The 27,931-nt window shown below is 44.9% G+C and overlaps 1 protein-coding gene across 3 annotated transcripts in view; it reads left to right on the forward strand.

Annotated features, from left to right (window-relative positions):
* Positions 1-2,815: 2,815 nt before the first annotated feature.
* Positions 2,816-27,931, forward strand: part of RERE (arginine-glutamic acid dipeptide repeats) — a 164,905-nt gene continuing 139,789 nt past the window's right edge. Inside the window, exon 1 of one of the 3 annotated variants that reach the window (XM_085079931.1) lies at positions 2,816-3,029. The gene's annotated coding sequence lies outside the window, so the exon portion shown is untranslated. The remainder of the gene's footprint in view (positions 3,030-27,931) is intronic. The other 2 variants (XM_085079926.1, XM_085079930.1) reach the window with 2 other exon arrangements.

Genomic DNA, 27,931 nt, shown 5'->3' on the forward strand with positions numbered 1-27,931 from the left:
GAGGAACAAAGGTCTCTCTCAGCAGCATTTGGGTGTTCCTTGATCTTCCTTGTGTTAACTAACCCCGGGGTTTTAGCTGGGAGAAGATTACGGGACAAGCTCTGCGGCTTTGTTTATTATTGTCCACAGGGAGAGCTGCATCTTTGCCAAAAAAAAAAGGCAACCCAAAAAAAGCAGCAGCTTCAAGTGCTATTCCTGCAGCAATCCCCTGGCTGGGAACCAAACTTATAATTGGATCACTTGTTCGTGGTATGAGGATGTGGGTTTGCCTGCTAGGACTGGCTGGGAATAATTTTGGGGGCTACACAGATGTTTATTGTAACGACAAAATCCCAGTCTGGTTTGGATTGGAAGGGACCTTGAAGCCCATCCTGTTCCTGTTGGACACTTGCAGGGATCCAGGGGCAGCCAGGGCCTCCTCTGGACTGGGATACACACATATATACATATATTTATGAGGATATTCCCCCCAAGCCTGCTTGGGGTTTGTTTAACAACAAAATCTGGCATCAAAATGTAGTGAGTAAACATCTCTAATCCTTGTGTGGCAACTCCATCACCAGGGCAGAGGAGAGGAGGAGAAAGGAAGAGAGGCTGCTGTGGAGAATTTTCCTTTCACAGTGAGAGTGACTGGAAAAAGCTGAAGGCAAACCTGCTATCATGGCAGTTCGTGGAGATTTTAATGCAGACATCCAGAGGCCAAGGAACATGAAATTGTAATTAGTGCAGAAAATAGGAGAGATGGAATCAGGCTCTATCAAGGACAGCTTAAGTGTAGCTCCGAAATGGCTGTGTCAGACTCTGAACTGATGTGCATTTTTAGACGCTTATCTAAATTAGTTATTAGAACACAATCAACCCTGCGTCTCAACCTCTGGTGGTAATGTCCCCGAAGTTATGCTGGGGATAAATTTGTCCTGTATGTTCAGGGCAAAGAACTGAATTCCTCTGATGTGCAGACTCAGATCTCCTTGTGTGTTCCCTTCTCTTCAGTGAGAACAGTTCCCACTCCCCCTGCTAAAGGCAGTAACAGCCTCAGACTTATCTCTGTGGCACCACTGGAATCGACCATGAAGACAGTTTACAGAGACAGCAAACAGTTGGGGTTACACGAGTGTAATTGAGGGCAAAATCTGTCCTGACATATCCGAGAGCCTTTTCAGAACGAAGATATAATTCCACATGAAAATTCTCAGATCCCCGGGAAGAATGTGTGACTCTCTTTACAGCCATGTGATTTATTTTGCTGGCCTGTGGAGGAGAGGTGAGGTTAATGTTAAATAACAAGTTTGCTCTATTTTCAGCTCTGGTACCTTCACGTTATCTTGTCTAAATATGTGATAGCTCGGAGATGAAGAAGCTTAAAAAAATCTGCTAAGTGACCAAGAGTTTTATTAATTGCTACTGAGTAATTTGGAATTCTGCTGTTGTGTCAACTTCCTCGCTGCACAGAGCAGCAAGAAGCAGCATCAGCTGTTTATCCAGCAAAGCACTTATGCATAATCTTAACATTCAGTGCAAGGCCAGTAACAGCAGCTTAATGTGACTAATACGGAGCGTGAACCTGTGAGGGCTGATGGACCAGAGCACGGAGCAGCCAAAAGCCTCTGACAGAGCCATAAAATTTTGTACCTTGCCTTCATTGAAGACACTTCAAACACATTTACTCGTAAGGCTGATAAGTGTTCACTTATTCATGAGAACAAGACAACCAGGAGCAAACATTGGCACGTTGAACACGTCCAGGCTGTGAGTCACACAGCAGCACAGCGGGCTGCCCCTCCCTGGCATCACCACACTGAGTGACCAGCAGCCTGAGTGACCAGGAGCCCCGAGTGACCAGGAGCCTGAGTGACCAGGAGCCCCGAGTGACCAGCAGCCCTGGGTGACCAGGAGCCCCGAGTGACCAGGAGCCTGAGTGACCAGGAGCCCCGAGTGACCAGGAGCCCTGAGTGACCAGGAGCCCTGAGTGACCAGGAGCCCTGGGTGACCAGGAGCCCCGAGTGACCAGGCCAGCTCGGACAGGCCTTGAGCAGCCTGGATGGAGCAAGGTGTGGGGTGGATGAGCTCCAAGGTCCCTCCAACCCAAACCAGACTGATTGTCGATTTCAGTGTTCAAGGTGTCAATCCACCTTTGCTGCAGGGTGGTGACACTGGCAGACTGGTGACACTGGCAGGGCTGCCCAGGGAGGTTTGGATTCTCCATCCCTGCAGTGTCCAAGGAGTGACACACCGTGGACATGGCACTGTGTGCTGGGGACAAGGTGGGGATGGGTCATGAACTGGAGTCATCTCTGAGGTGTCTGCCCCCCCCAGCGATGCTGTGATCCCATGTTTCCCCCCTCAGCGATGCTGTGATTCCGTTTCCCCCTCAGCGATGCCGTGACTCCATGCCATGCCGGGGCAGGCACAGGCCGGGCTGGGAGCACTGCGGGACAAAGACACCCCAAACAACCCCGCGATGCTCGGGACAGCGAACGGTGAAACCCGCCCCAGAGGCTGGGCAGCAAATGGCCGCAGGGGCAGGACGGAGGGGAGCAGAGCAGGGAAGGGAAGGAGGCGCGGCGGAGGGCAGCAGGGCCAGCCGCCAGGCCGCCCCTTCCCTCCTCCCCTCAGCGCCTTTGTGCCCTGCGCTCCCCCGCCCTCCCCTGCGCGTTTAAATCCCCTCCATCCCGCGCTGCCATTGGCCGGCCCCGCCCAGCGGGTCACGCGCCGCGGCGCGGCAGCCAATGGCGCGCGGCGATACTGGCGGGCCCGGCCGGCGGCGTTGCTGGGTGCCCGCGGTGCGTGCGTGCGCGAGGGCAGGGCGGGCGGGGGCAGCGCGGGAGCGAAACTGTGCGGCTGCTCCTCCTCCTCCTCCTCCTCCTCCTCCTCCTCCATCCCCTCCTTGTTCCCGGGAAGATGCCCCTGGGCTGCCGCTGCTGAGGCACCGCGCGGGCTCCCCGCCGCTCGCTCCCCCCGCGCCGCCGCCGCCGCCGCCGCTTTGTCCCGGCAGCGCCCCGAGCCGCCGCGGATGCTGTAAGCCCCAGGTGGGTGCCGTGGTTGTGTGCTGTGGTTCTGTGCCGTGGTTCTGTGCCGTGGTTCTGTGCTGTGATCCTGTGCCGAGCCGTGCCGAGCCGGGAGAGGCCGCGGGAGGAATCCCGGCGGGATTGCGGGGCGATGCTCCGCGGGGCTCGGAGCGCCTCGGGGAGTTCTGCGGGCTGGGCTCTGTGCTCGCTCTGTGCCCATTAATCTATTTCATTTCATTCTTATTTATTCCTTTATTTTACTGCTCGCGTGTCGTGTCTGCCTGATGCTCCATGGGGATAACGTGCTCAGGAAAAGGCTGAACTTGCTAACCGTCTGAATAAAGGGAATGAATGACTTGTGTATGATTTAAATGCACACACGCAGCAGAACGACTGGGCTGTTTAAAAGGCACACTTGTTTTCGGGTGTGTGGGTATGGAATTCTGGAATGAACATTTTATGCAAATTGGTTTAATCATAACATTTTCAGTAGCACAGAAAGGGGTGGGGTTTTCTCCTTCCCCCCCACCCCCCGTGTTTGTTTTGTTTTGTTTTGTTCCCATATCCCTTCCCAAAGCGTGAAAAGAAGATACCCAGAATCAGAAAAGTAGTAGGAGGCAGACAACATTGGAGGCTTTATTGCTGAAACTGACTGCTCAGAAAATTGCTGGGAAGAAAACAATATGATTCATTGTTGAGGTGTCTCTGTCCTTAGGTTTATTTTTACAGGCTGCATGCAGTTATTTTGGTTTGCTGAGTTCTTATGCTGAGTTTTTCCTCGAAGCAGCAGCGTTCTTGGAGATGAGGAGCTCAGAAGGTTTTTATGCAGTCAGCAGGCTGCTGTCTGATGGCTGTTTACTCCTGCCTTACATTGGCCAATTATTGAAATCAAAGGTGTTATTTTGTTTGTGCACCAGTGCAGCTGAATTGAGGAGCCTCAGCCACTAGCTCATCCTGTTAAAATTCAGCAAGAATGCTTTCCCAGAACAGATCTGAAGTGACAATTCAGATAGTGTGCCTGCTCCAAAACGTGGGGTTTGCCCTGATAAAAATGAACACTGTGTCAAAAGAAGTAGTTCTTGGTAGTAAAGGCACGTGTCAGATTTTTGAATATTGTGCAATGTACAACAATTTTTGTTGTTCTGGTGTTGCCAGGCAAACATTTTGGGTTTTCTTTTTTTTTCTTTTTTTTTTTTTTTCTTTGTACCCAGCTCCCTTAGAATTGAGAAATCCATGGTGGTTAAGAGGCGTGGAAACGTGTCTGTGATAATAAAAGCACTTCTGGTAAAGACGTCTCATCCTGCTTTTACCGCTGAGTTTGTGCCACAAATGCACATCCAGGGGGTTGGTTTGCGAGGCCTGCCGAGGCCGAGCAGCGATTTGGGGTGTTGTGGCTGAGCTGGAGGGAAGAGCAGGAGGAGGATGGATGCACACAATGCCCAGCCTGGGAGCTCATTGTTCTGCTGCTGCGCTGCCGCCTTCGGGACTCTGCTCTCGCTCTCCTTTTGCCGCCCAGAAGTGGCACAGAGAGACCCAGCAGCCTTCCCTGCCCCTTCCCTGCCCCTTCCCTGCCTCCCCACGATGGCCTTTGGGTCCCCGGGAGGAAGGAAGCGGTGAATGGGAAGGCGAAGGCGCCAAAACAGAGTGTGTGTGTGTCTGTGTGTGTGTGTGCTCTGCCCTGCTGCCGCCGGCTCTGGGAGTGCCTGGGAGCACACGAGGTGACACTCGGCAAGTGCTCTGCCCTGAGCACAACTTTGCTTCTGTGCCACCCCGTGTGGCACCTCCTGTGGCACCTCGTGTGGCACCTCTTGTGGCAGCTTCTCCCCCCAGCCGGCCGGCAGCACAAAGCCCTTCAGGTTGGTGTGTTCCCTTGGCTCTGCTCTGGAGCTGTGTGTGCTGCTGCCAGCGAAGGACACGGCAGATAAAAGATGACAAAAGCAAGAGGAAGTGCAGAGATTGACTTCAGTGTATACACGGTTTCCCTTCCTGATGGTTGTTTAAGGCTTTTGTTTTTTCCAGCAGCATCTGTAAAAAGGCCCAAAGCAGCTGCAGAACTGTAGGATATGTGGGGCTGGAGGATCATTGAGTGCATCCTGTGTGCTGAGGGTGTAAAACTGCTCACAGGGGGCTGAGATTTGGGGTTATGAGGATGTTGAGGTATGGTAGAATCTCGGTTGGCTCACTGGTGACATCAGCTAGCTGGTGATGCTGAGGTGTGCAGAAAGGAGTGAAAAATAACGTGGTTGTTGAGAAGTTGCCAGGGTGCTGGATCCTTTGGAAAACAGGAAACAGTGGCTGTCATAGTTGAATCATGAGGTCTCTGAGTTTTGTTTTTGACTCTTTAGGTGACTTCAGAGTGTAATTGGCGTAAATGACTTCATTTTCCTTACCTGAGTAAAATGTGGTGGTTGCCTCTGGGTTGAGGATACATTTTTTGGTGTTTTTCTCCCACTGCCAGCTGTGGTGTGGCCAGGGACTGTAGGCTATTGTCTGCACGAATGTGTGGTGTGAGTTCAGAGTGAAATACTTGTGCTGCCTCTCTGTGGCTCTGAGATTCCTGTGCCATGTGAATTTGTTCTGTGCAGAAATGGAGAGATGGGAACTCTCCACCTGCACAAAGCTTCTGAGATTCCTGTGCAAAACAGGGAGCATTTCTTGGGCAGGAAAGCTGAGTGGAGCTAGGAGAGACAGACCTGCCTTCCCCAGGCATTACGTAGCTGGATTAGCAAATAGTGATTTCTGTGCAGCCAGGGATTTGTTTTACCTCAGTGGGGGTTGTTTGCATGCAGAGTCCTTCCTGTGGAGCTCTGGGTGTAGATTCAGGGCTGCCACAGCAAAAGGGGAGCAAGCAGCAGCACTGATGGCTCTGAAGAGATGTGGTGTGTGCAGTTCTTGAAGCTGGGAATTTATGAAGCTGTGCCAGGGAGGGTTAGGTTGGATTTTAGGGAAAAGTTCTTTCCCCAGAGCTGCAGGGGTGTTTGGACGGGCTGGGATTGCTGGGGTGTCTGCAGGGCCAGGAGGTGATTCCTGATCTTTGTGTGTTCCTTCCAGCTCAGTGCATTCTGTGGTTCTGTAATTGTTAACACTGATTGCAGCTCAGGTGAGAAAAATGCCATTTCGATGTTGTAGTTTAATAACTGGCTTTTAAAATTAACACTCGATCTGTAAATTTCCTCTCCCAGCCCCAAAATGCATCTGTCTGTTGCAGCCACGCTGGGTGGCTGTTTTGCCCATAAAGAACTTATTTCACTTTTGGGAGAGGGAGGGGAAACAAGAGTGCCAGGAGCACACAGAATTGAGCAAGTGTGGGGTAAAATGGCCCTGCAGGTGTGTTGTCATCTCAGCAGGGCTGTTCATAGCCTGAGGGAGCTCTGATTTCATCAGGAGCTCTGTGGAAGGAAGGACCCTGTGAGCCTCAGTACCATGTTACACTCTGTGCTCTTGGTGTGTGAATACAGTGCTCGAATTGTGCTTAATTTCTAGCTGAAAAAATAATGACAATTGGAAAACAATTAGTTATTATGTGATGCTGAAATGAGATGAGGGAACAAGTACATAAATTAAAAAGGGGTGGTTGAGGTTGGAGTTAACCATGAGAAAACCCAAACAAACTCAAAACAACCAACTCTCTAAGTTTCTAATGAACCGGTGTTTGGGGTTTTTTTAGGATGGCATCCTGGCTAGACTAACTATTTTTAATGTTCAGCTATTTTTCACTCTGGTTTTGCTATATATTGCAGTTGTCTCAGTTGCTTGAAGTCTAAACAAATCACTCTGCTTGACTTAAGGGGATGCATACTCTGATTTTAGCTCAGAGCTTAAATTTAAATCAATAAGCTTAAAATACTGCATATTTTTAAGTACAACCTGTCTTTGAACCGTATCAGAACAAACCCCCTATTGATTGGAGACCTGTTTATTTAATGAGTTTTTTTGAAAAAGCTGCCTGACATGAAGTTTGCAGGTTCCTGATGTGCAGTTGGTGTATTGGAACAGCACTGGGGAGGTGTGTGAGACTGGCACGGGCAGTGGGGAAGGTGGCAAAAGGAGGGGAGTGTGATTAGCTGCAGTTTGGGAAGAAAATGAGTGCTGGGAGGTGTTGGGGATGAGGATCCACAAGGCAGCATTGTGCGTTTGCCAGCAGCGTTTTGCACCAGCTCTGCTCATGTTGGTGGCTGTGCCCAACTGCTCCTTTCAGAGAGGCTGATGGGGGAACAAAGGAGCAAACAAGATATGAATGCTGCGCTGGCTCCTTGTGCCTTCAGAGCCCACAGGGGCAAGGGCTGCCTGGAAGGGACTGAAAAGCACAAACAGATCGAAATATTAGCCTGGCTGGGCTTGCTTCAATAGGTGTTGTGTGCTTTGGGCCTGGGTTTGTTTTTTAATGCAAATGTTTGTTAGTTCACTGAGCACCCAGAATTGTACACTGACCTAGAGAAAAGTGAAACTAGCGTGGATACAAACATCACTTTTCCCTCTGTGCCCAGCGGGGATAATGATCACTTTTTTTTTTTGGTGGAATTCTTAGAAACGTGTGTTTGAAATGCACTGTGTCAGAGCTGCTGGTGTTTCTCTGGATTCCAGACAGAAAGGGTTCTATTTGCATTTGGCATCTGAATTCTGTTAAAAGGGTAATTCTGAAAATATAGATCACTTTAGGGATTGCATAAATTTGATAGATCAAAAAGTACGTTTTGATGATTGAGTTATTGGAAAATGGGTGATTCTTTGAACATGTAGGTTGTCTTTTGTTCTTCCAGCAGAACACAAATGAGAGGCCAGTTCACGTAAGATTCAGGATAAGTGGAAGAAAATGAGTGCTCGTTAATTTTGAGGTCTTAGTTAATCTATGTATTTAATCTACTTGTCTGTAATAAAAAAAAAAAAAAGTTGCTGTGGTATTATCAATCCATAGTACTGAAAGTGAATTCTGGCCTGTTTCAAATATGTATCAGGATTTCTCCTTTATGCTGATGGGTGTTACGTGATCTTTTCTAGTACAGGCAGTGAAGGCTAAGAGTGTAAATTTATTTTCCTGATCAGCAGAGCTAATGAAGGTTCTGTTTTAGTATTTCTGCTGAGGAGACAGGAGCTTGCAAGTCCTGAAGTTTGCTCCCTCCCTCCCTGTTGCCAGTGAAATCCTCTTTTTTCTGCTGTCCTTCCTAGCAGTTGAGTGGGCAAAGGAACATGGCTGTGCCTACAGGCTCTGGCTGCCAAGCAAAACTCCAAATGCTGCTTTCTGTCTGGCCATGCCTTACTGGGGATGTAATTAATTAGAGAGTTTTTTCCTATCCATCTGCTGGCTTGCACAAAACTTTCAGGAATGTTGGTTATTGCTGAGATGACTGTCGTGGCAGGCTGGTTGGAAATTCATTATGCACTACAAGTCACTGGCATGAAATAAAAGAATCAGGAATTGGGGAGGGGGAAAGGGGGAAGTGAGGTGAATTAGGGAAGTTGGTTTTCTCTGAGAAATCGGGTTAAAGAAAGAGAAAGGAAGTTGTGTCATCCAGTGCTAATAAATATTTCTGTCTGGGTGATGAGCAGTGTCTCCTTTATGTTGGTCCTTTTCATGTGGCCAGCTGGTTTGGGGTGGAAGCAGACAAGTTTTTGGGCACTTGGCCCATCTTCCTGCAGATTTTCCTTCTCTTTTTTGGAGCTGTTTGGGAGCATTGTCAGTGTCAGCTGGGCTGGCAACTCACACAGTTCTTGGTAAAACACATCAGGGAAACATTCTTGTCATATATTATACTGAAAATGAGTAAAACCATTACGGAGCAGAATGTCTTACTAGTGAGAAATCCCTGTTAAGACATCTAGGAAACCAAGCTTTCCTTTGGTTTGACACAAATCTCTGGGTGTGTATACCATTTTTTCCCATAACAACTTCTCATCTATAAAGTAAGTCTGATTCATTTGAGGGAACTAAAATGGGATAGATCTCCTTTGGTCACAACCATGTATTGCATAAACTGACCCATGGTCTTAATTTAGCTAATATCTCTAAAATTTTAACCAAAAATTAGCCAGAGAGGCCTTTTCTTTGTTGCTGCTGAAATCACAGAGGTCTGGAGGGAGCTGGTAGGATTTGCACCATGTTTTAAACCTGAGCATCTACAATAATTAGGTGGCTGCATTGCAATGTAAAGCAGGATGATCTAGACTGGAGTGTTTTGGTGTGGTGAAATAGAGAATTTCACCACACCAAAAGATGATGGTTTCTGTCAAAGCTTACTATTTTGGCAACCAGTTTATTCCCTGGTTTAAAGCAAATGGCAAATTCAGTTAGTAATTAACTATGTATTATAGGGTGTTAGGGGATCAGCAGCTTTGTGCTAAATATCAAAGCTATTAAATATATGTGTTTAAGGATTATGAATCTTCTCACACAAGTGCATATATGACAGTAGTCTGCTGATACCAACATCCACCAGGGACTGGAATACATGGTGTTGATGCTAAAATGCCTCTTTATCTTTTCCTTGATTTGGTGGTCTTCATTCAGGCATGTTAACATGAAAAGTGTCATGAATATGCAAGAAGAAAGTGCTGTTCATCATGGAATTCTAGTGCTAGCTGTATTTCCCTGAGAAATAGCCAGTAAAAGATGGTGGTGTCAGACAGTCAGGACCTTCAGATGGGCTCTGAATGAAGAAAGAGCACTTGGAGTGTGGGGAGGTTCATCAGAGCAGTTGCTCCCTGCTTTAGGTGAACAAAACCCAATTTCCCCATGGTTTTGTGTGCTTTGCTCGCTGGTGCTGCTGTGCCAGGGGGACACATCTTGGCTCAGGAATGCAGTGTCTCCATTAAGGATCTTCTAATGAGGTCGGTGCAGGAGACTTAAACACTTAATCCTCATTTCTGCAAACTGGGAGTGAGATGCAGGAAATCTAATTTATGTCTCTAAGGTCATTCATTTTCATGAAACTTAATAGACCTGGCTCTGACTGCTCCTTAAACCACAGAATTATGTTCTTTGCCTTCCAACGTGAGCCCTGCAGATGAGAAACTTTACTCAGTGATTCAACAAACTTATTTACCTGTACACTTAGGGATTCCTGTGAGTCAAATGCCCAGCTGGTAACTCATCAGGAAATAAACTGAGGTACCCTCTTGGTTTGCCCCTTGTGTCTGTGGTTAACCAGGGAAACCTTGCTCTTGGAAGAAAACTTAGGCAGAATCCAGGTTCTCTTCTGCTCTGCTGAAACAGTCCTGGCTGCTGTTTGAATGCTTCATCAGAGTTTTGAGATATTGGAGGGCAGTAGGTGAAAAGGCAGTGGTGCACAGAGTCTGGTAATCTGAAGGTTATTTTTTAATTGTACTAATTTACAGGGAGGTTCTTGATTTATCAGTGACATGTTGGTGTATCTCACATGACCTTTGGCAGCTCAGTGGAAATGTAACATGTTTATTTTGGACCTCTGCTTAGATATTTTTCATAATTCTGCCCATTTCCCTGCTGTAGACTTTGAGATTCTCTCTGTTCTGCTTTTTGGTGATGAATGTGAGAGTTTGAGGATGTTTCTTTTCCCTGTCACAGCTCACCTTCCGGGGCTGGCTTTGTTAAACAGCCTGTAAACAGCATATCTGCTCGTTCTTCTGGCTGGAAAAAGTCATTTGATTCTTATTTCCTGCTTGTCTTCATGCTGAATAGCCTGAGTCCTTTATTGTTGGGTTTTATTGTGTAACTGCTTCTCTCTGCATGGCTGCGATGGCTGAGCAGTGGAGCTGCTCTGCTCTGTTCTGGGTAGTCACTGCTCTCTGCAGCCCTGCCTCAATTAACGGCTCTTCCCTGCGCTAATTAGTCATCAAATAACTCCTTCCACGGCTTTTGTCCCAAAGTACGACTTTAGCAAGATGTGGAAAGTAATTACTTTTGTGTATGTTTAGTCAAGTCTTCAGAGTCCCCATAAGTTATATTCACATTTTTCCTTGCTGGGCTCTTCGGATGCCCGGGTTGCATATCCTTGGGTAGAAGTGAAGGCTGGGAGGGATCCTTGGTCAGTGATCCTTGTTGATGCCATTCTGTCTGAAGTTGAACATGTTTCCTGTATTAGATCCCAAAGATATCCTTAGGTAATATATGTAGTTTCTGGGGATGATAGAGGGTCAGGGTAAAGCTCTGAGCATTCCTGCAGAGCCCTGCCCTGGGTGTCCCTCCTGCTCCTGGTGGCTCTTGGCTCCTGCAGAGAGCATTTCCAGGGAATATTGGAAATACTCTGAGTAACCTTCTGTCTGCCTCCTTCCAGCCAATGGAGTTGGGATTTCAGGTGCACAAAGGTGGAGTTGTGAATGCTGAATGAGCCTTGCAAGCTGGAAGGAGGTGGAGTCACCCATGAGGAAGCCAAGGAAAGGCAGAGGGATATTTCCTATGGACATGTTTGGTTTTAATAAGAATATGTTCTTTAGGATCCAGTTCAGTAGGAATATAATTTGCACCTCCTTTAAATACGGCTCTTTAAATCTTTCAATCAGTCTGTGGTCCAGTGGGTGTATGAAGAATCAAATCTGTGTTCTCTCCTCCCTGGGGAGAGGCAGGGCAGGCTCTGGGGAAGAAAATTAGGCAGAAGGGATGAATACTTGCAGTGCAGGAAACAGTGAGCCCTCTGTGATCTGAAGTTCCTGTTTGAAGTCTAACCAGGTCTATTCTCTGTGTGCCTGGAAGTGTTTTTAACCTGCTGTGGCTTTTCTGTCTAATCTCTGATTAGAGAAGAGGTGGTGGCTGTTGGTGTCACAAGTAAAACCAAAATACTCCTTAAACTTTAAAATAAAACTGAGCATCAGACAAACAGTTATCAGGGAGCACTTAGGCATGTGCATCATTATGCTTGATTTCTTGTAAGTGACTTATTTTTTCCCCCTCTGGTTGTTTTGTGGGTTTTTTTCCCTTTTTTGGGGGGGATTGGTGTTTTTTTTGGTGGTTTTTTTTTTGAGAGAGAAAATAAAGACAAGGTTCACTGTGTTCATTTGCCACATTATGATTATACAGAAAGACACCGAACTGGAAAGGGACTTTAAAAGTACCTCTTGGCAGCAGCAAAGCCCTTGTCTTCAGTTTTCAGACAAATACTTCAGTGATAAAAAATACTTTAAATTTTGCAAGTGGTGGATTTTTGCGTGGGCAGAACCTGTTTGGGTAGCATCACTTAACCATCCCGTTGAGATCGCTGCCTGCTTAGCTCCTTGATGTTCACAGTTCTCAGGTCATCAGTTCCGACTTGCAGAAATAGGACTTCAGGGGCCACTCATCCATAGCCCGGGCTGACTGGTGCAGCTGTGGAAAAACACGTCTGCAAGTGTTTGAGAAAGCTGCAGATGTTAAGTGTTTGTCAGGAGGAGCTTGTGGAGCATGGCACGTGCTGCTGTGCTGCTCGGGTGCCTTGATGAGCTCGGAATTTGGGCTGAGGATAAATTGGCTGTCAGGGAGGGCTGGCAGTGTTGTCTCTATAGCTCAGTGCAATTTTTAGGGTTTTTATTTTTTAAACTGCTGGCATCAAAACAAACCTGGAGTGCTCTGGGGGCTGAGCTGCCTGAATTGGAAGCTTTCACATCAGTGAGACATTGCTCAGAGATCACTGAGAGGCTGACATTTGGGGGAGCCCTGGGTGCTAAAATGCATCAAATCGTTTAGAGGAGGGAGCTGGTGAGTGCTGTTAGTGTGCAACAGCTAAAGGAGCTGCTTTCCAAATGGGAAAAACCCTCCTGAGAGCAGCAGCATCCCTGATCCCTCCATGGATATCCTTTGGAATTGTGCTTGTCTGCTGCCGTTAGTGGAGTTTGTTCCTGAAGGGACAAAGCTTTGTAAATTCTGGATTGTTTGATGATCCCGAGCTTGAGGAAACCCACATTACTCTGTAGTGGGAACTCATTCAGCTGTGTCTAGAATTTGATTCTCTCTTGGAGGAGGCAAAATATTTGCTGTGCCTTTAGTTCTCAGTGAGGTGTCAGAGCTGAGACATGTTTAAAGGAATCTGTTAGATCACAAGGTTTAATTTTGCTTGCTTGTGCACTTTTTTCTCCAGCATGGGATTTCTTGCTATTTTCTTGGTGTGAAAAAGAGCCTTTGCAGTGCTTTTCACCATGGCATAGTCTCGTCCAAAAGAAAAATGGAAAAAAAATGGAAAACTTACTGGTTTGGGGAATGTGCTTCTCAAAAAGAATGTCACAGCTCACCTACACATCGCTGTGTGTGTCAGGAGAGTTCAGCAGAGATACATTTACTCATTTCTGTGGAAGGAATAAGGGAGTGTATTTACAAACTGTGACTGTAAAGTAACTGTAAAGCTCGGAGTTGCACAGCTGGTGTTTGAGGTGAGACAGGGATTGAGGTTTGGGACACCCATAGGTGCCACCTCTGGGTTGGTGACACTTTGACTCTTAGCACCACATGGTGGAGCAACATTTGGGGTTTCATTATTCTCGGAGCAGTGAGGAGCTGGACACACCCATAACCTCCTGAGTGTCCACTGAGTGACCACTGCTGACCTGCCTGGACTGGTTACTGCTTGCCACAGGTTTGAGGCACTGACTGGGGTCAAGGTAAGCAGAAAGAGCTTTCTGGAGGCTCTCAGGCAGTTTAAAATATTTCTGACTGGGTTTAGGAGAAGGGGAAAGAGCTGTGGAGATGATTATTAGGGGAGCTTGGGAGTGCAAATTGTATTTATTGGAAACACGCCAACTCTTAAACAGAACTGTAAAGACTCATGCTCTGATCAGCTTTTGAATGTGAAAAGAGCTCCCTGGTCTGAATTACAGGGCTCTGGTTAAATGATTACATGAGGTATGTTTAAAAATAGCAAATGTCTTTTATGTCCAGTCAAATAAGGTTCTTGGCAGTCAAAAGAAATCTATGTTGACTTCCATCTGACAGCCAAGTGACTCCAATTCTATGTTTCCTAAAGGAAAATGGCTTTTTTTTTCTTTTTTTTTTAGTTTCCGATGAATTCCATTGTAGCCTGGAACAATAAATAATCTTGTACTGGATTTTCTTTATAAAAGTAAGATCCATAACTCTGCAAGCAAGCTTTAGTTCAGCTATTGAAAACAGGGAGGTTTTAAATGCTGTGCTAAGGCAAGTTAGAATTTGTGAGGGCTGTTTTTTCAGTGGGAAATGGTCTGTTGAATGCTTCTCTAGCGTGTTCTGTGCACTTCAGTTTGCCAGATTAACGGAGCTATTCATAATAGCCACTCTTGCTCCTTCAGCGTGAAAGAGTTGGGAAGCATGGAGCTATATGTAGTTTGTATTTTTAATTAAACTTGTACTGGGATTATCTTGTATTACCAGCTACCTTCTAGAAGATTATGTTCATAAAAGGTTCATGAGTTGTTAAGTGGAAGAGATTAAAGTGATTGTTGGCGTGTTAGTAGAATTATTTGTTGCCTACGCAGCATTTGTTCATAGCTTTAATTTGCCAGTAATGGCAGACAAGTAAAATGCAAGCATCTGACTTTTAAAATCTACACTAGCTGACAAAACCAGGCTGTATTTCAGAGTGATTGTCTTCTTTATTATTATTTTTTTAATGTGATGTTTGGTAGTTTAGAAATACTGAGTGGAAGAACTGCTCTCAGTGTTTCGCTGCTCTCACATTCTGGTGATGCTGTTAATGGTGTGACCAGAAATGTGTTTTATTAAAAAATGGAAACCCACTTAAAGCGTGGAGGGGATAAAGGAGCACAAAGAACTGATGAGCAGATTTGGGAGAAGATGGTTTCCATTATACTGGACTTGTAAATCCTTGCTGTGTTGGTCATTTAATCAATATAGCAGAGGTGTTGGAGGGATCCTGTGCTTAGGGAGATAATGTCTTTAAATGCAGCGCTTAGTATGATTTTATGCATCCAAATCTGTTTAGAATGAACTGTGAAATAGGTCGCAGCAGTAATGAAGAGTACAGTGGTGTCTGTGCTGTTATCAAAACCCATTAGCAAGTTGTGCTGTGCCTGAATGGCTCTCATTGTTGGGCTGGATTCATCCCGGAGCAGGCAGAGAGTGCCTCATTCTGGGCCATGAACAGTGCCTGTGTGCTTTATCAACAATGGTGGCACAGTGTGAACAAACAGCTGCTCGGCTGCAATAATGGATACCAGGCAGGTTGGGCAACTCCAGGCTGCACTTGCATGTGTTTTAGCCCCAGCAAGTTAAAACAAACAGGGCAAATGTACATTGTGTGATTCTGCACAGAAATACTGTGGAAAGGTGATTTCTTATTTTGAAAGACAATCTGTGGGATGAATTTTGGTGTGCAGTGTGTTAATGGGTACAGCAAACCCAGCTTCCAGTGCCTCCAGTGGTGCTACAGGAATGTATTGCACTGTTCTGCTCTGGATGTGTTGTAAATAAAACCTTTTTCCTTCTCCCCAAGAAGTTCCCTTGTGGTTGTTGGGATCCGTGTGGCTGAGGACAGGAGCAGCCTGGGCTGGGCTGTGCCAGAGCTGCCATCCCATGCCATCCCATGCCATCCCATGCCATCCCATGCCATCCCATCCCATGCCATCCCATCCCATCCCATCCCATCTCTGCTCCATTCCACATCCCCTGGCTCTGCCACAGCCTCAGACCTTGCTCTGCCACTCAGAGATGTTCGAGATGATTAAGGATTCTGATGTTAATTGCTCTCCGGTTGCCAAAAGTGTATTCTGTTAACAATATGTCCAATTTCTGTTCCTGCAGCTCTGCCTGTGCCCGGGGTGAGGCTGCTCAGTGCTGGCACAGGGAACATGAGCCTGCCTTGGCTCTGGGGCTGGGCAGGGGTTTGGGGTTTAATGGTCAGTCCCACAGCACTGACCGTTCCTGGGAAATGTCAGTGAAATTCCAGTGTGGAGCTGGGAAAACACAACTCCTGCCTGGAGCAACCTGCAAACCCAGATTTTCACGGCCAAACTCGAGAAAAATGCATCACTGTGTTTTGAAACACAACTCCTTGGTTTGCTGATGCTCCTCCATTAGGCCATATAGACAGGGTGGCTGTCACCACATGGTGGCAATTTTCTCGGGAAAGGAATTTGTGTGGCTAGAGAGGCTGAACTTCTTTGCTCAAACATGAAGAATGCAAGTGTGCTTTAAGTTAGGCATGTGAGCTGCGTTGATTGCTCTGTTTTCCAGATGTGGTGAGTTTGAGAAGAGCTATAGATCACAGGAGACTATCAAGAAATTAACATTAGCTCTGTCCTTGAATTTAGTATTTTGTGCATGTCTAGCTGGTAAAATGCTAAATGCAATTTTTTCAATTACAAAGGCTTAGCAAGGCTTAGAGATGATTTTCTGAGATTCTAAAATATGTACTATTTAATACATAATGCAAAAGGAAAAGCTGGTTTCTTAATGTAAGAACACGAAAATGGAACCAGCTGCAATGTTATGCCACCCTGATGCAGCTTTGATGCTACACTTTTAGCAGTGGATTAAATATTGATACCTCTTTCTGCCCCCTCACCTCCCAGTACACTTAAAGCTTTTGCAGTTGTTTTTAAGTGTTTATAGAAGAGCTGGTCCAACTTCTGTAGTTTTTCCCCCTAGATTTTTGTGAAGTATTAAGAGTTTATGTTTGTAGTTTAGGGAGAAAAATGTATGAGCAATTCTTTTCTGTAAATCCATGAATCTGCTGGTGAACAAGCAAAGTGCAGAACCTGGTGAGCTCCACTGAAAATGTTTATATGGATAAGAAGGAGCAAGATGTCCCTTGGCTGCAGCAGGATCAGACCCAAGATCAAGTAAACAGTATATGAAATTAAACTATAAAATGGAAAATAAATGTGTAATTATATCGCAAATGAAAGACAGATGTGAGGAACCCAGGGATTACAGAGGCTGTATGAAACCCATGCAACAATCTGATGCTTGTTTGAACCATATGTTAGCTCTCAAGTGTGAGTTAGAGCTTGCTGAAACTGTTCAGGATCTGGGAAAAAGTTCTGTTCTGCCGAGGATTAGGAAAGGAGGGAGGTTAAGAGGAGATTTCTGAGCTGTTGGAATATTCTGTTAGGAGTGGAAACACTGAGTTCAGTGGGACAAGGAGCTGCTGGCAGGGTTGCAGGTCTGCTCCCAGCAGGAAACAGGTCAGGGACAGTTCTCACTGTCACTGTTGGCCTCTGAGGCTGAGCAGCTCCATGGAGCCCTTGGACTCAGCTTAGTCTCTCCCCAAACATCTCACATCCCTAAGCTAACTTGTACTTCTGGCATGGATTCACTGAAGAGAAGCTGAAATTTCACCATCCTTAGCAGAATCATTTTAGTGAGCTGGAGGTGGCACAGTACAGCATTATAACTGGAGTGGAGTTGGATCAGGATCACTGACAATGTTTCTAGGTCCTACTGTAAGCTCCAGAAAATACTCGGTGTGCTAAATTTTTATGTCTTTATTTAGTCCTTACTGAGGAGGAAATGTATTCAGTGGGAGATGCTGCAGGACTGGTCCATACTGACCCAAATATTAGCAAGCTAAATTCTTTTTTCAATTTCTGTACATTGTATTGCCTTGCTTTTTTCTGCACTGGAAATGGAAATTGTGCCTGACTTGGCTTGCAGGATGAGATCATTGGCATTCCAGGGAGGAAGTGCAGTCGATATTCCCTGGTCCTAATAAAATGTGGCAGCTTTGCAGTGACAGCCCAGGATCAGCCTGGAGACTTTCACATTCACAGGATTGCCAGAAATAAGCCTTCTGACCTTGTTTTTCTGAAGGACCATAAGCACTCGTGTGATGCTGTGGGTGATTCCTGTAAGCCAGGTGGTTCATCTCTTGGCTCTTCCTGCTGGGATGGGAAGCAGTCTGAAGGCAGTTTGGTGTTCCCCACAGTGGGGCTGCTTCTTCTCATTAACTCTCCCGTGTGTTAAGTTGATTTATCTGTGCCTTGCCTGCTGAAAACTGCCTGGATGGAGAAGGGTGGTGGTGTGAGAAAGCACTGCTCCAGAGCTGCTCTGGGAGACAGGCAAGGCAATAAAAGTGCAGCTCCACCGCAGAATGCTCTGTTCTGAAAAGCAGCATGAGGAGAGAATAGTCATATTCTGTGACAGCAGAATCAATAGGGCCTCTGTGGAAACAAATGAGAGTTTTATCTCTCCAGGCTATTGTTGAGGGCAGACTGAGGCAAATGTCTAATGGGTTCATGCTTTTGAAATCATTCTGTAACTGTAAGGGAAAGGAACATGCTTTTAAAAATGGAGTGAGCAATTATGAAAAGGAGGTTACTCTGCACTCCTGCAGATGGTGTTTTGGCAGTGCTGGCGTTGGGGGTTTGAAGCAGCAGGCAGAGCTGCCCCAGCATGGGTTTGTGTGTTTGCACTCCTGGGCTGATTTGTGTGTCTGGAATACCTGCATGTCTGTCCTGAGGAAAGCTGTGTGTGTAGGGAGCTAGAACACCTGGTTTCCAAGGGAATTCCTCTGCAGTTATAACCTCAGAGAGACAGGATTGTTTGCCAGCATCCCTGTCATCCTTGAATTTTGGCATTTAGTTTGTCCCCCAGGGTGGCTCTGAGCAGTCTGTGGTTCTCAGGGTGCGGATCAGCTCTGAACGAGCTGTTCTGCAATCAGGAGCCAGTCACTGCCTGCAGAGGTGTCCAGAGATGTTTGGGAACAGGAATGGTAACGTGGATTACTCTGCAGGAACGCAGTGGTGATGGGAGCACTGAGAAATGGGCTGTTCCAGGCTTTTCCTGGTGCAAAGCAGATGAGAGGAACAAATGATTTGAGAATATAACATTCACATGCACAAAGTGTTACCATAAGCTGTGCTTAGATATTGGAAAACTGTGATACTTCTGCCAGCTCATGAAGTTGTTGGGTTGTGGGGTTTTTTGATAGAAAACCTGGGAATGTGTGGATGCTCTGGTTTTGTTTTTGACAGAATAACTGAATAATGTGGTGTTTTGGCTGGGCACACAGCTCACTTGAACTTCGGAAGGAAGAGTGAGAAATTCCAGCTGGAATTTCTTGTTTATACAACACATGTGCTCTTGCCTCCTCCTTCCATGTGTATATATATGCATATATATATATATATATGTATAAATAACTGTGGTACTGATTATGCAAACAAGGAGAGATGAATACTCACTGGATTGCCAGGGTTGTTTGAGCTTCAGCAATTTATTCAAACTTTGTCATCTCCTGTAAGATGGGAGGTGTTTGCTTTGGTCACTTGCCAACTTTGAAACTCACTTGTTTTGGTTTTACAACACTTAGAGCACCAAAAGCCTTTGTTACATCCTCACATCAGTTAGTGTAGTGGGAACCAGGAAAGAAAAATGCTTTTCTTTTCTTTTAAATGAAAGAATAGCCTGAGTTTCAGAAATACTAAGCTGAAGTGATTTTTTTTCTTCCCCCTTTACCTTGTCAAATTAACATGATTGCATGTTTCACTTTTTATGCTAAGGAGTTTCTGATCTTCAAAGACAATTTTCAAAAAGACATGCTGGTTCAGCCAAGGAGACTAATATTTTAGAGGGAATATTACCGGCAATAAAAAGACAGAGTTATGATAGTTTGCATTAATTTTAATAACTTTTTGTGCAGCTCTTGAGTCAAGATGTGAGAAATGAAAGGGAGGCAGTTCTTGCTTGGCCTGCAGTGCATTTGTTGCTGCAGTCTGGCATTATCTCCTGCAGACATGGAAAAAGGCTGCAGGGAGCCTGCTGGGGTCAGCTCAGGTTCTGATCCTGGATCCACACTGCCCCTCCTTGAGATCTCTGCCCTTCAAATGGGGCAGCAAAGAAATTCTCTTGGATTTCACGAGTAGTTGGATTAGTAGAGGGTAAAAATAAAATATAATCTGTGCTGCTTAAATTCTCAGTATTTGTACTTAGCTGTGCAAGTCGATTCCTTTACAACGGTGGGGTCAAAAATATCAGTTCAATATCCACACAATGCTTGTCTTCCAAAGAGATGTAAAATCAGAAACACTTTAAGTGTGGGGTGTAAGTAGAATATCTGATGAGTTCCTGTGAAATGTCAAATCTCATTTATCATGGTAACCATCAATAATGCACCAGATGTTTTGACTGCATTTGGTTTTGTATTAAATTAAACATAGGCAGGGGTGCATGAGGTTCATCATTAATGCTGCCAGAGCTGGTGCTGTGACAAGCACTCTGTGTTCTGGGGGGTTTTTTGATGTTGCTCATAACTGTGTGTGACTTGTAGGTGCCTTGCTTATAGTAAAGAATTGCTCTGAAATGGGTTGTCTTCATTCAGCTAAGCTTATATTCAAGTTAAAACTGCTTTGAACCAATTATTTTCTCCCATCCTGTCAATCAGATCTCACATTATTAGTTTAGTGAGTAATTACATCCACTGTTTGCATTATACTCGCTGAGATGGAGGCAAGGCTCTAAATGGTAATAATTAGATATAATACCTCTGTTGTAAGGTAAGCAGAAAACTTCCAATGCCTCCTATCTTGTGCTTAATCACCCCTTTGTCTGGGCTGCAGTCCCCTGGGGTTTGTTATTCTGCAATTCCCAGCCCCTGTAGGTGGTAACTGCTGCTCCTGGTATTTTTCTGCTCAGAGCTGGTGGCAGCTCTGCCCTGGTGCTGAGGGGAGAGGACATCTGTCCTGACTGAGCCCTGGCTGGGAGCAGCAGGGTAATTAAGATGGCAAACCTTGGAGATCTAACATTCCCTCCCTCTCTCCTTAGAAAATCAGCTCCATCATTGAAACAAGACTTGAAAAGCGTGCTCTGAAGCCAGAATAAACACCCTGAAATTTTTATCATAATGTTGCTTTTAAAAGTCCTAAATGTCCTCTATTTAAAATGAAATTCTTTTGTATTAACCTGCTTTCATATGCTAGCTTTCACCAGACTGCAGAATTGCCTGATTTGACTTTCTAATGTAACTGTAATGAATCTTCTGGGAAATGGAGCGATTGAGTGCATACACTGTGCAACTCCATTGTGAAATATTCTGTTAGATCTGCTATATTCCTGATTTTATTTTTTTTTTTTTAAGGGGTGGGGTGTCCCTGTCAGGTATTAAAATCTAAACCAAATGTATTCTCCAGGGAACTTTGGGAGCTGAGGCACTACAGTGGGTAATATTGCCTTGATTAAATATGTTTGCAGCATCACACACATAAATACGCTGGGTGATGGTAGCACAGTTAGATTAAATTCAAAGGCGTGCATTTGGAGAGAAAAGAATAAAGACGAAATTTATTGGCAGATACCTGTGTAGCTCCTTTGAATAGCTACAGGACAGATTATTTAAAAAAATGTATCAAAGTGCACACAAAACTCTACACAGAGAGTGTATTTTTGTGTTCAAATGCCTCCTTATTCTGCAGCTGTACTTGCACAGTGTCTGCCTTGTGAACAAAACGACCCTTTGAAGAATATTGCATATATGATATGTGAAAGGGAGGGGAGAATCCAAGTATCCAATGCTCAGCTTGGCACCCAACAGCCATTCCTTTCATACTTTGATTTCAGGGCTGAAATGCCCATTATTTGTACTCTTTGCAATCTCCTCCCAGGGAAGGCCATACCCAAATTCTCTTGTGTCTTGCCTGTCTTGATACCTTTTAAAGTGGTAAATGTAGTCCTGGGTTTCTCAGTTCCTATATCTTTGGACTTTCAGTTTCTTTTTGCTGTTTCTCCATCGATTTTCAAGTTTACAGAATAGTGGGAATATCCCTCAGTTTAGCTCTGGTACTTGAAAAGGCCATTCTTGAGAAAAAAATTGTCCATCCCACTTGGGCTTGTTGGTTGTTTCAGAGGTGACTCTTGGAAATCACATTTCCAGAGCAGTGCTTGGTGGAATCACCAAACCTCCTTTGCATCTCTGTGTGGTGTCTTTGGGAATGGGGTCATGGCACCTCCTTGGACAGAGAGGACAGGAAATGTTGGCAGTTGGAATTTAAGGCAGCAAAATAATTGAAGAAAATTATCTCTAAGTGCCAACTTGCAGCTTGGTGGTGCATACAGCACATTCACCTGCTAAGGGCTGATCTGTTCATCTGGAGAAGTTCTGTGCAATGCCCTTTTCCTGAAAGTAATGAAAATTGCTGTGAATAAAACTAGACACAGTTTATATATCTGTGGGGGAAAAGATCAATATTTTCTTTGGGATCTGATGTTGCGTCTGCTTAAATCTGTTTAACTTTAAAATGCAGGTAGTAGATTGTAAGATGAAGACAGATAAGTACAAAGCAGGTTCTCAAGCCTTGGAGAATGTTAAAATTTCTATATTTTTCCTGTAGATAACCTTTTTCTTCTGTCAGTTGAGTTGGGCAATTGAAATAAAGGCTGGTGTTGCACCGAGAAGATGTTCTGTGGGTTTATCTCCAGATTGTGTCAGTGTTTTCTGCTCCCGTCTGGTTTCCTTCCATATCAGATTTAATTCCTCAAATCCATTGCAGTAGATGGATTGGCATCTCCCCGGCTCTGAGAGGAGTTATGGACACACCAGCCTTTTGTCAGGGCTTTGTCAGGGCTTTGGAGACCAGCAGGGCACATCTGGAGCCAGATGTTGTCAGAGTGGGCAGCGCTCCTCACCTTCCGCCGGCACTGCGATTTCCCTACCAGTTGTTGCCATTTTGCATTCTGTTTTTGTAATCATCCCCTCTAAAATGGCTTTATTGTTCACTGATCAGGTGTATCCTGACATAAATAAAACATTGGCAGTAATTGGCTGTGACAGCTCAGCCTCTCCGCCGCCCCTCCAGCTCCGCCAGCTGCGGGAGCCTCTGCCTCTCCCTGGGGTAATTGGCTTTGACGGCTACTGGTTGCTGCAATAATACTGATCCATGAGCCTGTGTGAGCTGCATAATGCCTCGAGGATTTTGTACCCATCAATATGTCCTCAGCTTGAATCATTTTTTTCATACTTTTTCCGTGGCAGTTTATTAAAAGAAACGCTTGCTGCATTTACTGTGGATTTGGTATCTACACAGCCTCAGCTGTCATGGCAGATGAAAACACTATCCTGCAATTGCAAACACTCCTGTGTGCCTGCTGCTGATACAAAGGAAATCCCCCTGCAATCGCCAGGAGACACTTGCAGTTGGAGTCTCTTATTTCTGTAGGTACATTGATGGTTTGGAATGATCCGCGATAATAAAAGGCGATAATCTGCTGGCAAGAGCGCAACTGCTTTTGTTTGCAAAACTTAATAAGCTGTGAGACAAACACAAAAATATGCAAAGGCAGAGCTGTACGTGCTAAGTGAGGCCTGACAGTTTCGGTTCTAACCACAGCTGAAGGCGTACTGACTTGTTTGCTACCTTAGGTAATAATTCAGATTTCTTTTGTGGTGTCTGGTGGGGAAAGAAAATCTTGTATTTGCTGGTATCAGATCACATTTGATCTTATTAGGACATTCTGAGAAATGTAAATGGCAGCAAATCCAACTTGGTTGGATCCTAATCAGCTGCAACACCAAAGTTATTGGGTTCTTAACCAGAATTGGCACATAGAGCTGAAATTCATTAAAAGTACTTCTTAAAGTGGGATTAGTTTTTCTCGGTTACAATTACTGCTGGCTCATCACTGAAAGCAGAATTTCTGTGGGTGAAGTGCGGCCAGAGTAATTCAGTATCTCAATAGGAACCATGACTCTTTTGGGAAGGAAGTTTGGATAAATATCCCCATGAACTTTGTTCTCTGATGAGCTGAAGGCTCTGTGCTTAGGGAATAATTTCTGAAAGGTCCTAGCAGCAGTTCAGGAGCCACTGCAGAGCAGAGCAAAGCAAGTCTGCAATGGCTGAGCAGGACCTGCTCTTGAAGGAGATCCTCTTCCTTGCCTGAAATGAGATTCTTTTGGCACCATCAGGGCAGCTTGCTGTGTGGTGGAGGCAGGATGAGTGCTGCATCCCTTTCATTTGCTTGTGATTCAGGGCCAAACTCGGCTAATTCACTAAAATTACCTTTTTTTTTAACCTAAGTGTGCTGATTCTGACATGGTTTCTGGGTTTGTAGACATGCAATACCGCAGTGCTGGTGACTCTGGTGGGGAAATAGCAGATAACTCCTAGTGGGATCATCTGCACCTTTATTTTTAGAAACAAAACCCTTCCCAGGGAAACAAACCCTCTGCTTTAGTTCTGTCATTGTGGGGATGTCTGGCAAAGTTCTAGCTCCTTGTTTCATGGACTCAGCTGTGTCTTGATACCGAAAATAAAAGTTGTCTGTTTAATTACATGCTGCAGAGAGGAGGTTGATGATCAATGCCTGGCTGCCTGTTTGCTTTTGGGTTCCAGCTTTCCGTGACAACAAAAAATGTTTCCTACTCAGCTCCTACTTTGAGTTTGTTTTTATAATTGCTTCTGTCTTGGATCTTTAGGCAAAACCCTGGAGCAAAGCATTTCTCACTGTGTGCTCCTTCTACCTGTGTTTTGAAGGAAAAGGTGCTAAAATGTCATTCTTTCCACTGATGAACTCCCAGCACAAATAAAATTGCAGAATGGGATTCCCTTTATTTTTGGTAGATTGTCTCCCCCGAAAATTACGGTAATCACTTGGGTACAAACCTTTGAGAGGCAGAAAAAGCAGGTTAAGGAGCTCACTTCTGCATTCAGAAGTACTCAGAGTGTTGCAGGGTAGTATTTGAATCCTTTTCCAGCTTGTGTACACTGTGAGCAGTCATCCTGCAGATCATGTTCTGTTTTCCAGGTAAACCTGGATTTGAAAAGGATATTTCAAACCATTCAGCCTCTTTCATAGTCTGGCACTTTATCCACCCCATGCCTAGAACCACAACCAGGGAATATCAGTTTGTCAGATATAGTCAGCAAAGTCTTAGGAATCAAAAACAGCACAATGCAATAACCGGCTAATTGATGAATGTAATTAGATGTAGATTTGACCAAACCAGGCAAAACTGTTTTTTAAATTTATTTTATTATTATCAGTATATTGGAAAGGCCTGGTGAAGCCCCTGTTGGCTCTGTCTTCTCTAAATGAGGTTTGGCCCAGCAGAGGCTGCCCAAGGTGGGTTTTTTCTGCAGTAGGTTCTCCAGAAAAGGCTGAGCTCTGCTGAGCCCTGGGCTGTGCTGAGGCAGGACTCAGTGGTGGCAGCAGTGGGATGATCCTGGTGTTGTCCATCTGGGAGCACCAACAGGGAGATGCTGCTCTGGCCATGTCTGGCATTGATATTAGAATAGCTGTCAGGAAAGGTCACAGTCCTGCTGAGCCACTGTGAAAGCCTCACAATCTCGTTAGCAGAGACTGTGCCACCCCAAAGAGGATTACACAGCAATAATAGTTCACAGGGTGTCTTCTCCTTGCTCTCCAGAGGAGATTGATGTGTTTGTCAGGTGTGTGAATGACAACATACAAAACTTGAGTTAACTTATTTTCTTAATAAAATGTACACTTCATGTAACACTTGAGATGTGCTCTTCTGAATAACCTCATAATGATCTACAAGCTTGCCTTGCCTTAAGAAGATTAAGGAATTAATGTCAAATTACAGACATAACTGCAAATAGTATTTACTGTGTTCAGTATGCAGGAGAGGTAGACAGTTGATAAACATTAAATATAGTTTTAAATTTCTTTTTTTCTTAGAGAAGAACCACAAGTGTTACAATAATTTAATGCTGTGGTTGTGTGAGAGGAAGAGATGCCTTGGCCAGTGAGGCTGTTGTGCTCTGAGAGGCTTTGCTGAGGATACGGAAAGAGCTGCTCAGCAGCTGAAGGTGTCAGCTCAGCTCTGCATCAGGCAGTTCCTGGATGTCAGCAAAGTCTGGAGCAGCACAGTTTACAGTCAGTGCTGGTGTGTGCAGGGGTGAGTTTTGGGTGAGACAATGATGAAATGCCTAAGAAGATTGTCTGTGTTACATAATGCTAATGGAATTATGGTTGGATAAACACATTAATATCAGGGAGGGAGAAAATGCCCAGACTTTAGCTGTGGGAGGCATAAATGTTGCTGCTGAAAGCCATGGCATAATTTCTCAAAATGGTTTTAAAGTCAGTGTAGCTGGTTAAAAATAACACCTAATAAGTTTTCATTTTCCGAGCTGTAAATGGTTTACCTTAATCTCTCTATTTTGGTCAAGTGAAAGGGAAATGAGGTCTGAAGAAATGCTCTTTAGCAAAGATGTGAAAGCCACCAAGATGACTTACCTGTCAGTGGACTTGCAGGTAACATTTAATGTGCACAGCAGTTTGTCCATTTTCAGAATCAGAGTTTTGGGTTTACAGAAAGAATAGTTCTGCTAAAACTGGGGCTGCACTAGTGATCCTGCTGGAGAAAGAGTCTGTGTTGAGATTTGCAGCTATCAAAGGCTCTAGGTTTGTCTTTCAACAGGTGCTATTTTAAGCCACTGTTCTTAATTGTTTGTTCAAAGGTAAATAAATGTGTAAGAAGGGATGAGTTTAAAACTTCTCATTGCCTCTTGCACCAGTGAGTGTTACAGAGCTGCAGGAAGTGTAGGAGATACCTTGGCTGCCTGTGACACTTAATTTTGATCTCAAAAGCTGCGATTCTCTTGCAACAAATATCTCTGAGGAAGACAATTTGTGTTGGAAGTGTTTTATATCCTTTTTGCAGACCTGTCTTTCCACCTGTTTGTATTGCCAAAGATTTTTCTGACCTTTTCCAAATCTTTATTTTCCTGGCAGTGACTTGGTGTTGAAGAGACAGATTATTTTCTTCTGCCTCTTTGGCTTTATGTTGAGCTTGTTTAAATATAAAAAACATCACCTATTTTAACTCCTGACTTCCCCTATGATTTCCTTTAAATGCAGTGGTTGTTTGGAGGTAGCCCTGAGTTCTTACAGCTCTTACAGCTCTGCCTGTGTCCAGAGGAAGGTCCTCAGGATCTCTCTGAATCCCCTGAGATGGAGGATGAATGTCCTCGTCAGCACAGATTAGAAGGATAATCATAGATTTTCTGAAACACAAGATAGGTTTGCAGTATGAGATGTTTGAGTGAAGCCTGAGAGCACAACCTTGTGTGTTTAGCTGCCTTTCTGCACTGCAGCCTGTGCCCTGGGACTGCAGAGTGCAGGTGAGGGAAAAACCTCCTCCTCACCTTGGCATTGCCTGCTCAGCTCCCTGGGAATTCCTGTGCTGTGTAACCTCCTCCCTGTCCTCACTCATCACTTGTCAGCCTGCTGAGTTTGGAGGATAAAACCAAAAAGACATCATTAAATTCTACACTCTGGTTTTGCTGTGGTTCTTCTCCTCCTAAGGGCTCGGATTTGGGAGAAATGAATCCCTAATAATTGAATTGATGAAGAGTTAGTGGCTGCAGGCTCTCTGCACAGCTCCTTCCCTGTCTCACTGTTATCTTCTGCATGTACCTGCTTCAAGCAAAAAGTTTACAATCAGAGAGAGAATTTAATGATGCATTTGCAGATGGCAAACTCGCCCTCATTTGAGGCTGAAATGGGTCTTTAGTCGTAGTTTGATAACTAAGTGGATTTTAATTAACTGAGATCCTATGTCTTAAAATCTTTCACTTACAGATAATAATTTGTTATTATATTATTATCACTCCTGCAATCCATACTTGGCCTGATCTAAAAAAGCTGAGAAACAGCAGCTTCTTTATTCACCTCAGTGAAAGGTGCATGGGAAGTCTTGGAAAACAAAGCTTAGTCTTTATTCAAGATATGGATAATTCTCCTCCAGAACAATTGGGAAATAGTGCTTTTTCTTTTTTTTAATAGTTTTGTAGTTTTTTCAAAGGTAGTGCCTAATTTTGTTATCAGCACAGGGACAGGACTTCAGGGAGAACACAGCTGAATATACACCGGGTGTGAATTTAGAAAATACATTTATTCCCTGCTGTGTGCCAAGTGCTGCTGAGTTTCCATAAATAATGGTGCAAAAGGTGGATTTGGAGCTCTGCAGGGAGCAGCAGGGCTGGGATGGAAAAGGACACTGGCTGATGCCATGGATGAGGAGTTGGCTCTAGAGGGTGCTCTGAACCAAGGCAGCACAGCTCCTTCCCTTGCTGAGCAGCCACTGGTGGTG

The sequence above is a fragment of the Lichenostomus cassidix genome, chromosome 21 (genome assembly GCF_008360975.1).
Source record: "Lichenostomus cassidix isolate B80296 chromosome 21, HeHo_3.0, whole genome shotgun sequence".
Lineage (NCBI taxonomy): Eukaryota > Metazoa > Chordata > Aves > Passeriformes > Meliphagidae > Lichenostomus > Lichenostomus cassidix.